The sequence below is a fragment of the Acanthochromis polyacanthus genome, chromosome 13, assembly GCF_021347895.1.
Source record: "Acanthochromis polyacanthus isolate Apoly-LR-REF ecotype Palm Island chromosome 13, KAUST_Apoly_ChrSc, whole genome shotgun sequence".
In the NCBI taxonomy this organism is placed as follows: Eukaryota; Metazoa; Chordata; class Actinopteri; family Pomacentridae; genus Acanthochromis; species Acanthochromis polyacanthus.
The window spans coordinates 14,370,221-14,382,525 of NC_067125.1; the positions used below are offsets into that span (position 1 = coordinate 14,370,221).

At 39.3% G+C, this 12,305-nt stretch overlaps 1 protein-coding gene across 10 annotated transcripts in view; it reads left to right on the forward strand.

Moving 5' to 3' along the window:
* Positions 1-12,305, forward strand: part of gramd1bb (GRAM domain containing 1Bb) — a 125,146-nt gene that overhangs the window by 12,323 nt on the left and 100,518 nt on the right. The window contains exon 1 of one of the 10 annotated variants that reach the window (XM_051957880.1): positions 10,112-10,249. The exons of the other annotated variants lie outside the window; for them this stretch is intronic. The gene's annotated coding sequence lies outside the window, so the exon portion shown is untranslated. Of the gene's footprint in view, positions 1-10,111; positions 10,250-12,305 lie in introns of those variants that run through there. 10 annotated transcript variants of the gene reach the window in all.

Sequence of the window (12,305 nt, forward strand, 5' to 3'; positions counted from 1 at the left end):
CAACACAACAGGGTGGTATAAATTCAGTTTGTCCTTGCTTTGTTTGGATGCTCAATTGAGTTTGGTTTAGAGCCTTATTAAGTCAAGCAATTTGCATTAGTACTATTATACGTGCACTCTCACATCATGAAAATATGTTGATTAAGTGCTGATTTAAAACAGTCCGTTAAAGAAAAACAAACACCAGGCGTAAATTCCATATGTTTCATTCAGCATATAAGTACGTTACTTATAATGAATAATGAATTCATTACAACACCCGCATATTTGCAAACATTTCAAACGTTATATAAAAGTTACGATGTCACACATTTGGCATCATTTGTTTTACTTCCGATAATATTTTCCTTATTTAAAAATACAAAACACCTTCCATTATTCTTAACATTGTTCTGTAAAAACAAGAAATCTAATCTTTTTTTCATCAGTTCCTTCTTTTTTTTCTCCCTCTGGTGAAAATCAAGTTTTATTTTTTAACCTTGTTAACATATCCATATGGTGGTTATTTTCTTTTTGTTTATTTTTTGGTGTTTTGTTTTAGTTTTGTTTTTTGCTTGAGGGAACATCATGACTTTGTCGGCGCCATGGCTGAGTTCAAACTGCAGTGTACCAATGAGAGTCTCAAAACCTCAGACTTCTGGGGAACCTATTCTGTTGACTTACAGGCTGGGATTTTCTGTATTATTATTCTTCAGAATCAGCTTCCAGGTTCAACACATATGGCTGAATTACTCCAATTTTACAACTTTCCCATGTGTAGAGTAGCTTTATAGTGTTTGGGCTGAGTTGTAGGTGAGCTGGTGTGCTTGAGCTGCAGCAGGAAGGAGAGGGGTGGGCAGAGCTGCAAATTCTGAAGGAAGCACCAGTGTAGAGTTAAATGGAAGTCATTTTAAGGCAGGAAGAGATTATTTTCAAGGGGGAAAACTTCAAAATTTGCAATTTTGCTACACAGAGATGAGTTTTTATGGGGATAATCAAGGAGAGAAACTTGAGACCACAAAGCTTAATTTTCTTGCCATGCTCTGTGTACATCTGAAATTTTAATTATGTTTAGGGCTATATTAAAATCCCCCTCTTGCTGCTGATGTAACACTTAAAAATTCATCTTTGTTTATCAAAGCTACATATTTAGAAGTTTTTTTTCCCACAAAAATAATACCTTTCTGCCATAAAGTGGCTTAGATATGGATCAAATTGGTTCACCTATGACTGATCAGACAACGTAAAACTACCATTCATTACACAATGGCAAGGTAATAGAGTAATTCGTACATGTTCAAATTGTGTTCGATCGGTTGTTTTGTGGTTATAAAGAAGAATACAGACACAGAAAGTCTCAACTTGGAAACTGACAGGATCGGTTCTTTTATTTTCTTACATGTGAAAGTCTTAATCCGTGTTTTTAAGATGTGTCATTGGTACACTACAGTTTCAAGGGTGAAACAGTCAGCCATGGTCTCGACTGCTTATTTCGCTCACAGCTTGCCTTCCAGGATAAATAAACATCATATGGATATGCTAAGAAGGTTAAAAATGGGGAAAAAAACTTGACTCTCACCGGAGGGAGTTTTGAATAATTTATGTCCATGCAACCATGTGCCGAGGTGACGTCAGTATGTTATCTTATTTAATAAATCAACTCTTGTGCTCGAGTTGTCAGTGTTATGTCATACAATGCTGCATGAAAACACCGCCTAATTCACTTGTTAATCAAGAAAATGTCACCGAGACTGAACAATAATGCAACAAATAGTCTGAAAAAAGCAAAAATATGTTTCATGGCTTCTAACTCCAGATAAATGTTTACATTATTCTGAAATATTTCACTTAAAACCTCAAATTTAGCACCTGTGGTGGGCAACCTCTTTTACAGCAAGCCAGAACGCTTGACCAGTGACGCAATCCTAATGTCTCTCAAATACTTTTCGTTTTATTTTATTCTGAAGTGTTCCTGCAATTGAATTTACAGCAGCAGTTTTTTTAATATTAGTTTCTGGAATTGGAGATTGGATTTAAAGGGTCTTAATAAACAAAATGTTCCAACTTAGTCATGGACAAGACAGCAATGTCAATGATGCTTTTGTATCAGATTTTACTACTTTCCAGTCGCTTGAAGGTCCTGCGCGACAGTTTGGTTGCTTTCACACCTTCGGCATATTCTAGATGCAGCTTGGTATGATTTTTAGTATTTTTTTATTAGACAATCAAAAAGACCAAATAAAAACACAGACAGAGGTGACAAAATCTAGATTTCAATAGTACTTGGGCAAAATTTGCTCAGATACAGAAAAAAAACATCAGTTTAGAGTCACTTCTTTTTCTAAAAGCAACCAAGAAAAATAAGAGACAATTTGGAGACAATGATTCACATGTCAGGAATAAACTTCCTTTCAGCCCGTGCATATCAATAGACTGAGAGAGAGGCTTTTAAAGTTTGCCAGATAAAGACAGTTTGCAAGTTTATACTGAAATGCTGCAGATGACAAAGCACTAACATTATGAGCCTTAAACCCACGCTAAGATGTAGCTGCTTATGAGTTCCTGACTGCAATATCTAATTAGTCTTAATTACTTTATGAAATTTGATTGTCATCCATTTGCGTGTGTAGTTTATTTGTGCCTCTGTGTGTTTACGTACTTAGGGGAAAAGCAAAGTATAGTTCGACAGTTTGGAAGAGGACATCAATTTAATTTAAGGCGTAAAATTCAATATGTTAAATTATTCCTCAAGGATGATGTGCTAGAAATGATGACTGCTGATGTTGTTTGTTGCACTTCTATCCATTTAAACTCTTGCAAATATATAGAGTCATACCAGTGAACAAACTTTAATAATCAGAAGTCAGCGCTGTTAAATTTTGCCGTGAATGAGCATTCATCATCCTATTGTTGCCATGGAAACCGAGCAAAAGTGTACCCCACTCCTGTTCTGTATAATTATTACCTCATATCTTGTACACAAAATGTATGTGACAGTCTTTTCACCAATCCATGCTGAGGCAGAAGAGGGAGAAGAAAATAACAACTACGGATTCCTCCCTCTTCCTTCATCTGCAGCCGCCACATAGACAGCTCAAGATGAACGTGATGTTGGAACATGGAACATGCAATTACTTTACCAACACTAGTGTGAAACCTCCAGATTCTCTTACAACTATGACGTTGTGTCTTTCACTCTCTCTGTCTCATTGTTTTTTTTCTACCTCTTATCAGTTTCATTTATTACTTCTCTCAAGCAATCATGCTCTCAAATGCATTAAATTGTACAGGGCAGCAGACCGTGCAGCGCAGCTACTTGCAGCAATTTAGTGAAGCACACACAGAAAGTCTGCCATGTTTATCATATTGCTCACCACACCGGTGTTGTCACTCAGCTTGTGTGCCTCCCAGGTCCACAGTTTCTCAGGTGATTGATGGGCCAGTAATGGTGTCGGCTTGACAGCACTATAACCACCTCAGAAATTAAGTGATGAAACTGAGGCCAGTTCATATATCCAGCTTGTCTTTAAATAGATGTGATGCCACTGTGTGTTCTCTCGATGCTCATTGGGTGGCAGCATGGACAAGAGGTTCACACAATTGGCATACTAGAAAATGGCAAAATAACATAATTTATTGTTATTTGGTGTGATGTCATCCACCATAGTAAATGCTAAGAGGTCATTTTATACAAAGCAAAAAGAACTATATACCGAAAAGAAGAGTGTACATGCAGGGTTGTTCTTTGTTTAACTAACACTTTCTTCTGTTAAACTGCGACAAGACCGACCTTATCATTGTTGGACCCAAATCACTTACACCATTTCCCCACTCCCCCATCGCCATTGATCACACCACCCTGTCCCCTTCTGCTCACATCCGCAATTTTGGTGTGACATTTGACACCAACATCACTTTTGAACCCCACATTAAGCAGATCACCAAAACCGCTTTTTTCCACCTCCACAAAATCGCCCGTCTCCGCCCCTTCCTCTCCTTGTCAGCTGCCGAAACCCTCATTCATGTCTTCAGACAGACTATTTCAAAACTAGGACTTTAACAGAAATATGCAGATTGAGTTAACGGTGCAGACTGTATGATACGAAATCAAATCCGGAGTCAGATTGGGTCACTTAACAAAATCTGACTCCCCTACTATTTTGGGAATGCAAGAAGTGGCAACCTCCAAACTTTCTCAGCTACAACATCTGCACCTCTGCTGCTGCTGTGTGAAGTATCAAGTATGTAGTCCCGCTAGCTTCAGGATGGTGACATTGTTTTCTCCACCAGCACACCTCAAAGAGCAGTGTTCAATGCCGCTATTATTATACAATATAGCCATTTCAGTGAGAAGCTCGGACGCTGTTGCATATATTGAATGATATTTTATTCCAACAGTGGTCAAAAAAATAAAAGAAATCACATTTATTACAGCCCCGGAGGTAGGGAGTGGATGAAACCTGCTGAAAGAGTGCCTGCCCGTATGTGACGCTCCTCGGAAAAACAGCGAACGCACCTGTATACAAACAGGGATAATGTGATTGGTCAAAGCTAGCTGGCCTTCTATTGGTTGACAGCGTTGATACACAAAAAATCCGAGAGCAGAGCAGAGATCCGTGAACAGAAGTTCTGTGAGAGCAAGAGGAAGAGTTTGAGTTTGAGCGCAAGAAATCTGCGCGAGCAGCATCGTAACCGAGTGTGAGGACACAGTTTGAGCATGCGCAGAGCAAATTTGAGCGCGAGAGCAGAGTTCTGAGAGACAATATCACGAAATCTGAGAATGAAATCGATAAATGCTGACCTCAAATCAATTTAAAATGCTCTTGAATTATGATAGGAAATTTATTCCATATTTGCCTCCTCCCAAGAAAAACCCATCTCCTTTAGTTTACTCTCGATTGTCCTTCTCCAGGTGGTCTTCGGTCTGCCTGGCTTCCTTCGTCCTGTTGGTTTCCACCTAAGTGCTGTGTGAGGTATTCGTTTATTTGGCATTCTAAAAACATGTCCACACCAACTCAGCCTCCACTTCTGCATCTCCATTAGAACACTGCAGCATCCTGTTTTATCGTATAGCTCTTTGTTCGAGATTTTCTCCAGCCAGAAAATGTTACACATCCTCCTTAAGCATCCATTGTGAAAAACCTCCACTTTCGCCATATCTTGCTTTACAACTCTCCAGCATTCGGAGCCATACAGTAGCACCCCAGATAGCAAACTATGGGTGAATCAATATTGAATCTATGTTGAGACCTAACGTCGAAATTATACAGAAAGTGCAAGGTTGATAAAATGTTGAGTCAACGTTTGCTTTTTTTCAACCATAAATCACACTTTATCCAGATAGCAAAAGATGTTAAATCAATGTTGAATTAGGGTTAAGAAGGTTGAATTTTGGTTACGGTTGAAGACTGATGGTTGGATCAATGTTGATTCAACAACATTTTGTCAACATTGAAGTTTGTGTTTAAAAGATATCATTGAATCTACATTGTATTTTGGTTTAATTAAAATGTTTGACAGGTCAGTGTTTAATTAATGTTGAATCTATATTTGCAAACATGTAATCTATGTAAGCAAACGTTGACTCAACATTTTATCAACTTTGCACTTTCTGTATAATTTCGACGTTAGGTCTCAACATAGATTCAACATTGATTCACCCATAGTTTGCTATCTGGGACTGTTTTAACATTGCTATTATAAAGCTTGACTTTGGTATTTAGGCTGTACTGCTTCGACTTCCAGATTGGTGTTAGTCTGCTAAAAGCACTTCTGGCTTTTCCAAGTCTGGCTATAATGTCCTTCTGAGCACCACCATCTTTACTAACGCAACTTCCTTAGTATGTAAAATCATCTATGGTGTCTAGTTTCGCCGTCTATGGAAAGTGGGTTTTGTGGTGTTGAGTTGATGTGCATCCCCTTGGTCTTGATCTTATTAATATACAGTCCAATCTGTTTGGCATACGTCTGCAACCTTGTTGTTTTTTCCTGCAGATGCTTACCATTAGTTGACATCAGGACTATATCATCTGCGTAATTGAGATCCTCCAATTGGTTAAACAATGTCCACTGTATCCCTCTTGGCTTATCCGAGGTCGTGTTTCTCATGACCCAGTCGATGATGGTTACAAACAGTATCGGGGATAATATGCACCCTTGCCTTACTCCAGACTCCACAGAAAATGGTTCAGACATTGAGTTGTTAAGGATCGCTCTGCATTCAAAATGCTCGTAGAACTTTCGGATAATTGATATGATTTTAGGGGGAAGTCCATAGTGACTTAGAATCTTCCACAAGCCTTCCCTGTACACGCTGTCAAACGCTTTCTTGAAATCAATGAAGTTTAGGTGAAGTGGGGTGTTGCATTCCACACACTGCTCTATGATGTTACGAAGCGTAAAGATATGGTCTATACATCCCCTTCCCCTCCGAAATCCAGCTTGTTCGTCTCTCAGCTTAGCAGCGATAGCTTCTTCAATATGGCCCAGCAGCACTTTGCAGAAAACCTTGTTTGGAATAGATAATAGTGTTATACCCCTCCAATTATCGCAGTTGCTTAGATCTCCCTTCTTTGGAAGCTTCACTATTAAGCCTTTATGCCAGTCTCTAGGTATAACATCTTCTTCCCAGACACTTCCAAAGAGCTCTGTCAAAACCTGATTTTAGTCTGCATAATGGTAATCAGTCACTCTTTTGCTGAAGGATTTTTAAATTTGCTTAACTATATGATCTTTATTCAACATGGAATAATCACGCAAGGCCTGTCTGCTAAGGTTTTTACATGAAATGTAAAACTGCTTTTTAATAGATCGATGCTCATCAAAACATATACAGACTGTGGGGAAAAAAATCAGTGTTCCCTCGGTCATTCGTGAAATAAACACTCAGTATTTTCTTCATTTGGGACACTAAATGTGTTGATAAAATGTGAGATATTGCTGTAGACTTGTAGTAGTCTACTGTACACCCTGTGCATACCACTTTTAAAAATATATATTTGTAATTTTTAGAGCCCTATGCAGTGCACTTATGTCACCACACAGAATTCAGAGATGAAATGGCAGTGGGTAAATGGCAGTAAGCATGGACTACTTCAGACACAGCCGCTGACTTATTTGTCCAACTTATTTATATGCAAAGGCAGTGCAGCCACTCAGTGCATGTGGGCTTATGGGTAACTGAGCTGGGATTTTATGTATTCATCATTTGTCCAGTTGGCAGGAACGTCGTGTCTGTGAATGGCAGAGTAGTCACTGAGTGTGTGCCATGAATTACTCTCAGTGGCTGCACATTACAACAACAGCACCTAAGGCGATTTCTTCAGGGCACTCATTGTAACAGGACCCTTTCACTGTATATATATATATATGTAGTCTTATCAAACAGTAGCTATTTCAGGCCCCTACTTAAGAAAGGGGGCATTGTACCTTTCTCTCACACATGCATCCATTTACTCCCTTGCAGACAGACATGGACAATGGTTAGAGGAGAAGCAGGAAAGACATTTAGTTATAAATCTGAGCGGGAATAATTTTCTTTACATTTACATTGTTCCTCTAAGAATGATTGCTGCTCGCCCACTTATAAATCAAGCTGTTTACGCAGTCACTCAGAGCTGCTGTCATCACTCAGATGAGGTTAGTGGTTAATTATTTTTAATTTTGCAGATGGGCAGGTATTAATTTGTTGTTGTTAAAATGTATGTATCCCTGAAGAAATGCTAATCTGCCCTTTTAGCAGTTTATTAAGAGCCCGAAAGCTACAAATAACTTCATTTGCTGCATATAGCTGCGCAAAGTCAAATATCTGATACACTTTGTTGTACATGTCACATTTATCTCATCTTAATCTTAATCTCATTACCCTCAGGGGTCACTGCTAACTGTTGTAATTGCCTCCATGCAAGTGTGAAAATCCATTAGCTGCCAAAGCTTCATGCTTGTCAGACTCTAAATGTTAACTGGAGTCAGCTTTATCCAGTCTTATGTTGTATACAGAAAGCTGCATACATGAATGTCAGTTGTCGTGTTTTCCATAAATAGGAAGACTCGTTGCACATGTATGAGAAGATCTTGGAAATCCTAGGAATGCAAAATTATATATGATTGCAATGAATCCCTTTTTGTAGACTTGGGGGGGGGGGGGGGGGGCGGGTTTGCTTAATATATTAAATTCAGTCACATAAAATATCAGTGTCAATGAAATCCCATGTAGGCCGTTTGTGGCTTGATCAGAAAACTGACAGATTGGATGCTTCAGTCAGCTTTCCCAGAAGTCTTTTTTTCCCTCGTAAAAAGTCTTTTTTTGACAGTGAATGATGTTGATTGTAATCAGATAGTAACTGTAGATCTGCCTCTGTCTCATCTGTTGGACTGTCTGTCTCTTTTTTTCTCTCTGCCTTTGTCTTTGTCACTTTGCAATCAATAGAAACATTGTTCAGGCTCTCCATAGAATCCAAGAGGCAAGTTGTTTCTGCCAGACAACAGTCTTTTGCATGCTGCGTGCACAAGGCCTCAGAAAAAGTCACACTCCAAGAGGGATGCGTGGAACCACACAAATACATAAACACACATGCACACACTGGCAGACAAGCTGCCCACATTGTTTGTCTGTAACCTTTAATCCTTTGTTCCCAAAGAGGCAGAGAAGGTCAGACCTCATGATCTGAGCCATAAATCACCGTAATCGTCCGTCTTTGTGCTGTCTTTTGAAACTGGTCAGTCACTGATGAAGGGTTTCTTGACTGCTGGAAAGGATGAAATGAAACTTGGATTCATCCATTAGTGTGAAAATGACATCTTCAAGTCTCATACATTGTGTGTGAACATAAACCGGTAGAGCAATTACGGACTGTGGATGTTGTTGGATGAACTGGCCATTGGAAGGTTGTTATTGACAGAATGATGGAAGTAAATAAAAAAAAACGGCATATGTGAAAGTCAGCATTGTCTGTTCCATAATAAAAACACAGAGCGGTGTGTTGGAAAGTTTTAATGATGTCTGGAGAAAGTCTCAGTGAGTGTAGCTCCCTGCTGGTGGTCCCTTTAATTGTGCAGCCATAAAGATAAAAAGTGGAGATGTGGTGTTTACCTGTTTAATGTCTTTTTTGCTCTTCTTTTGTAAAAACTGAGCATGCCAAGTGTGCATTTTGTGATGTATGTTTTCCTGCTGGACTACATATAACTGCAAGTGCAAGAATTTAATTTGATGAGTAAAAATATTAAATACAATGACTTTGCATATACATCCGTTTATCATCTATGCACACACAGTAAGACTAAATTATGTTTATTTTTGATATACTACACATATGAACATGAACTATAATACATAGTGCTGTGTGATGCAGTTACTATCCAGCCTGAATGTGTTTCTTTGTTTACCATCCACTGTGAGATCACTTAAAGCGTTCACGCTTCTTGGACATGTATTATTGTGTAACCGCATTAGCCGAGATGCATCGAGTGCTCTTTTGTGTTGATGTTACATATGGATACTAGAAAAGCTGAACCCTGAACACACAGCACAAATATGTACAGCATATAGTGATAGAATCGATTCAAACTTTTTGATTCTCACAGAGTATTTATGTATCATTTGTGATTTGGATGTGTCTTAAAGACAGAAGTTAATCCTTATGCAATGTTTTGGGTTAGGAGATACTTTATCTGTTGATCGGAGTTGAACAAGCCACTTCAAATCTGAAATGATATGATCATAAAGGTAACACAATCCTCTAAACTAGTTATAAACTTGCACTACATAATGTAGTGACTATAAAGAGTGCTGCAAATGTTTGGATACAGTATATATCACTTAGAGATGCTGTATGTTGACCAAAAATATCTAATTAATGCTTTTAATTGTTGCTGGTTTTTGTGGTGAAACAGTTTGGAGGATATTTCTGTTGTGTATTTATTGCATAAATGGATGAACAACATCACAGATCGAGGGGAACAAAAACAGCAGGTCTGGAAGGAGCAGCTCTCGGACCACGAAGAGGTTAAAAGAAGGGAGGTCATTAGTGGTGTTTGGCCAGACACTGATAGGTCACCGCTTAGTGGTCTGCTCTCTGCGGCTCTCATCCGTGAAGTAACGGGTCTCCGCCTCCAAGATGCACTGATTTGAGTTTGTTGTTCGGCCGCGCAAACAAAGCGTCAGACCGGAGCGGATTTACCGGACCTGTCAGCATGGAGGAGTCCTGTCTGTGAAGCTTCTGCTCCTGAGTCCGCTGGAAGTTAGTGGAAGTTGTTCGACGGCGACTCGAAGGTATGAACCATGTCAGACTTTTATCGGTTTTTTTCCCCCGACGTTCACTGCTTTGATGAAGCTGCGCTGTCGGCTTTAACGTTTAGCTTTGAGTTTGAAATGCGCCACCTGCAACGACGTCAGTTTAGTCGGTAAGTTCAACTCAAGAACTTGTCGTGCGACGTTGATTTACAAGTTTCATGTCGACGTTTTTAAGAGCGTGTCAACAGTGTATTGATTTGTTCACAGTAAACAGATTGTTGCTGTAATTCGGAGTGAATGCAGCCTGTAATTTCCTGCATCGCTGTGAGCTAAGCGCTCCAGTAATGCACTTGCTGTGGCTTCAGTTCCTGCTGCCTGTCTCACACAGATGCTGCTGTGTGTGTGGGACACATTTTTATTAGGCTTTAGTGTGAAAGTAAACACATATAGACCACGACTGTTCAAACATCCACGTGCTGTGTTAACTTTCAACCAAACCTTTGTTAGTTGTCCCAATAATAAAATAACTTGTGTAAGGTTGTGAGCACGTTTGTGTATCAGTCGCAGGTTCGATCCCCGACTGTTCCTGTCTGTGTTTTTACTTTGTGAGATCATCTTCTCACGTTACCATGTGATAGTTGTGATGCTTCCGCTGTATGTAGCCTAATTCATAGAAGTGAAAATTGAAGACAGGGCCACATTATGCAAAATCCAGTTTTTCATCACTTTAGAACATACTTTTTGTGTCCCCTGGGAGCCTACAGTCCCACAAAAGAGGAGAAACTACCGTCCTAGTGTTTCTTTACTTCCCCTAAAGATATAGAAGTGCACCTCAGATTTGCAACCTGTTGCGATGTCACGGCTCCTCTTGGCCACTCACTTCAGGAACAATTCATGCTTTCCGTCTGCTGATCTGCAATGGTAAGTGTGACAGAAATGTTGTCGTCCACCCATGTCTGTAAAGATCCCTAAATGTCTTCTGGATGCAGATGATATTTGTAGACATGAATGTGCAAGCAAAATGTATGTATTGTCTGCACTGCAAGACTGCAACAGGAAAACAAGTGATACTTATCACTAATGGTGTCTCAAAAAGTTATTTTTACTTTTCCAGCTGATACAGTCTGAGTCATTTAATGTTTAGTATCTGCTAACACCTAATATTTACCTTGATATTTCAACCTTCAGTATTGTAAATTCTCTTACTTTTCAAAGTGATTGACCCAAGGAGGTGATCACTTCCATGTTGGCGAGCAGAGAGTATTGTGGGAGTGTAGCGAGGAAAGGAGCACCGTGATAAAGACTTTGATGAGGCCAAAGGACTTGAGGCCAGTGTACAAGTGCTCATAAAGGTTGTGATAAACTAGGACGCTATTTTTAAGTCTCAGTGTAACATCTGATTACAGCATTAGTAGCTTACCTCACTATTTCATGTAACAGCAAAGAGTCAGGCGCACATTATAGCTGAGACTAATTAGTCAAAAATCTGAACCTTTTTTTTTATTTCCGTGTAATATGAAGTGCAATGTAATTGTCCATGTAGGTAACCAATGTGTAACTGTTTTTGTATGAATGGAACCACATGTGGGTCCACTTTGAAGTCCACAGTGGTACGGTACAATTCTTCAATTGGTTGTCCTTTCCATGTGGCTTTCTCCTCTCCTTCCACTATCTACGTTACCCTTTTCTGAAAGCCCTTCAGTATGGGAAACTACGACACCCTCCACGCTAACGACTTGCTACACTAAAAATTAAGTCGTAAGACAGCCCTGTCATTTCTTCATGGTTAATCAGTCATTTTCATGACAGGGCTCAACTGCCTTCGTGTAAATGTTCCACCAAAGCAAATGCCCTGTCATTATTTATGAAGAACATTGTCACTGCATTCTTCCCTTAACTTCAGCCGGTATTTTTGTAATTGGTTTAAAAACAAATTTGTCCTGTAGCAAACCATGTCATCTGACTATGTGAAACTATCACCCACTAAACAAAGTACAGTGCCTTGTGAAAGTATTCGGCCTCCTTGAACTTTTCAAACTTTCGCCACATTTCAGGCTTCAAATATAAAGATATAAAATTTTAATTTTTTGTCAAG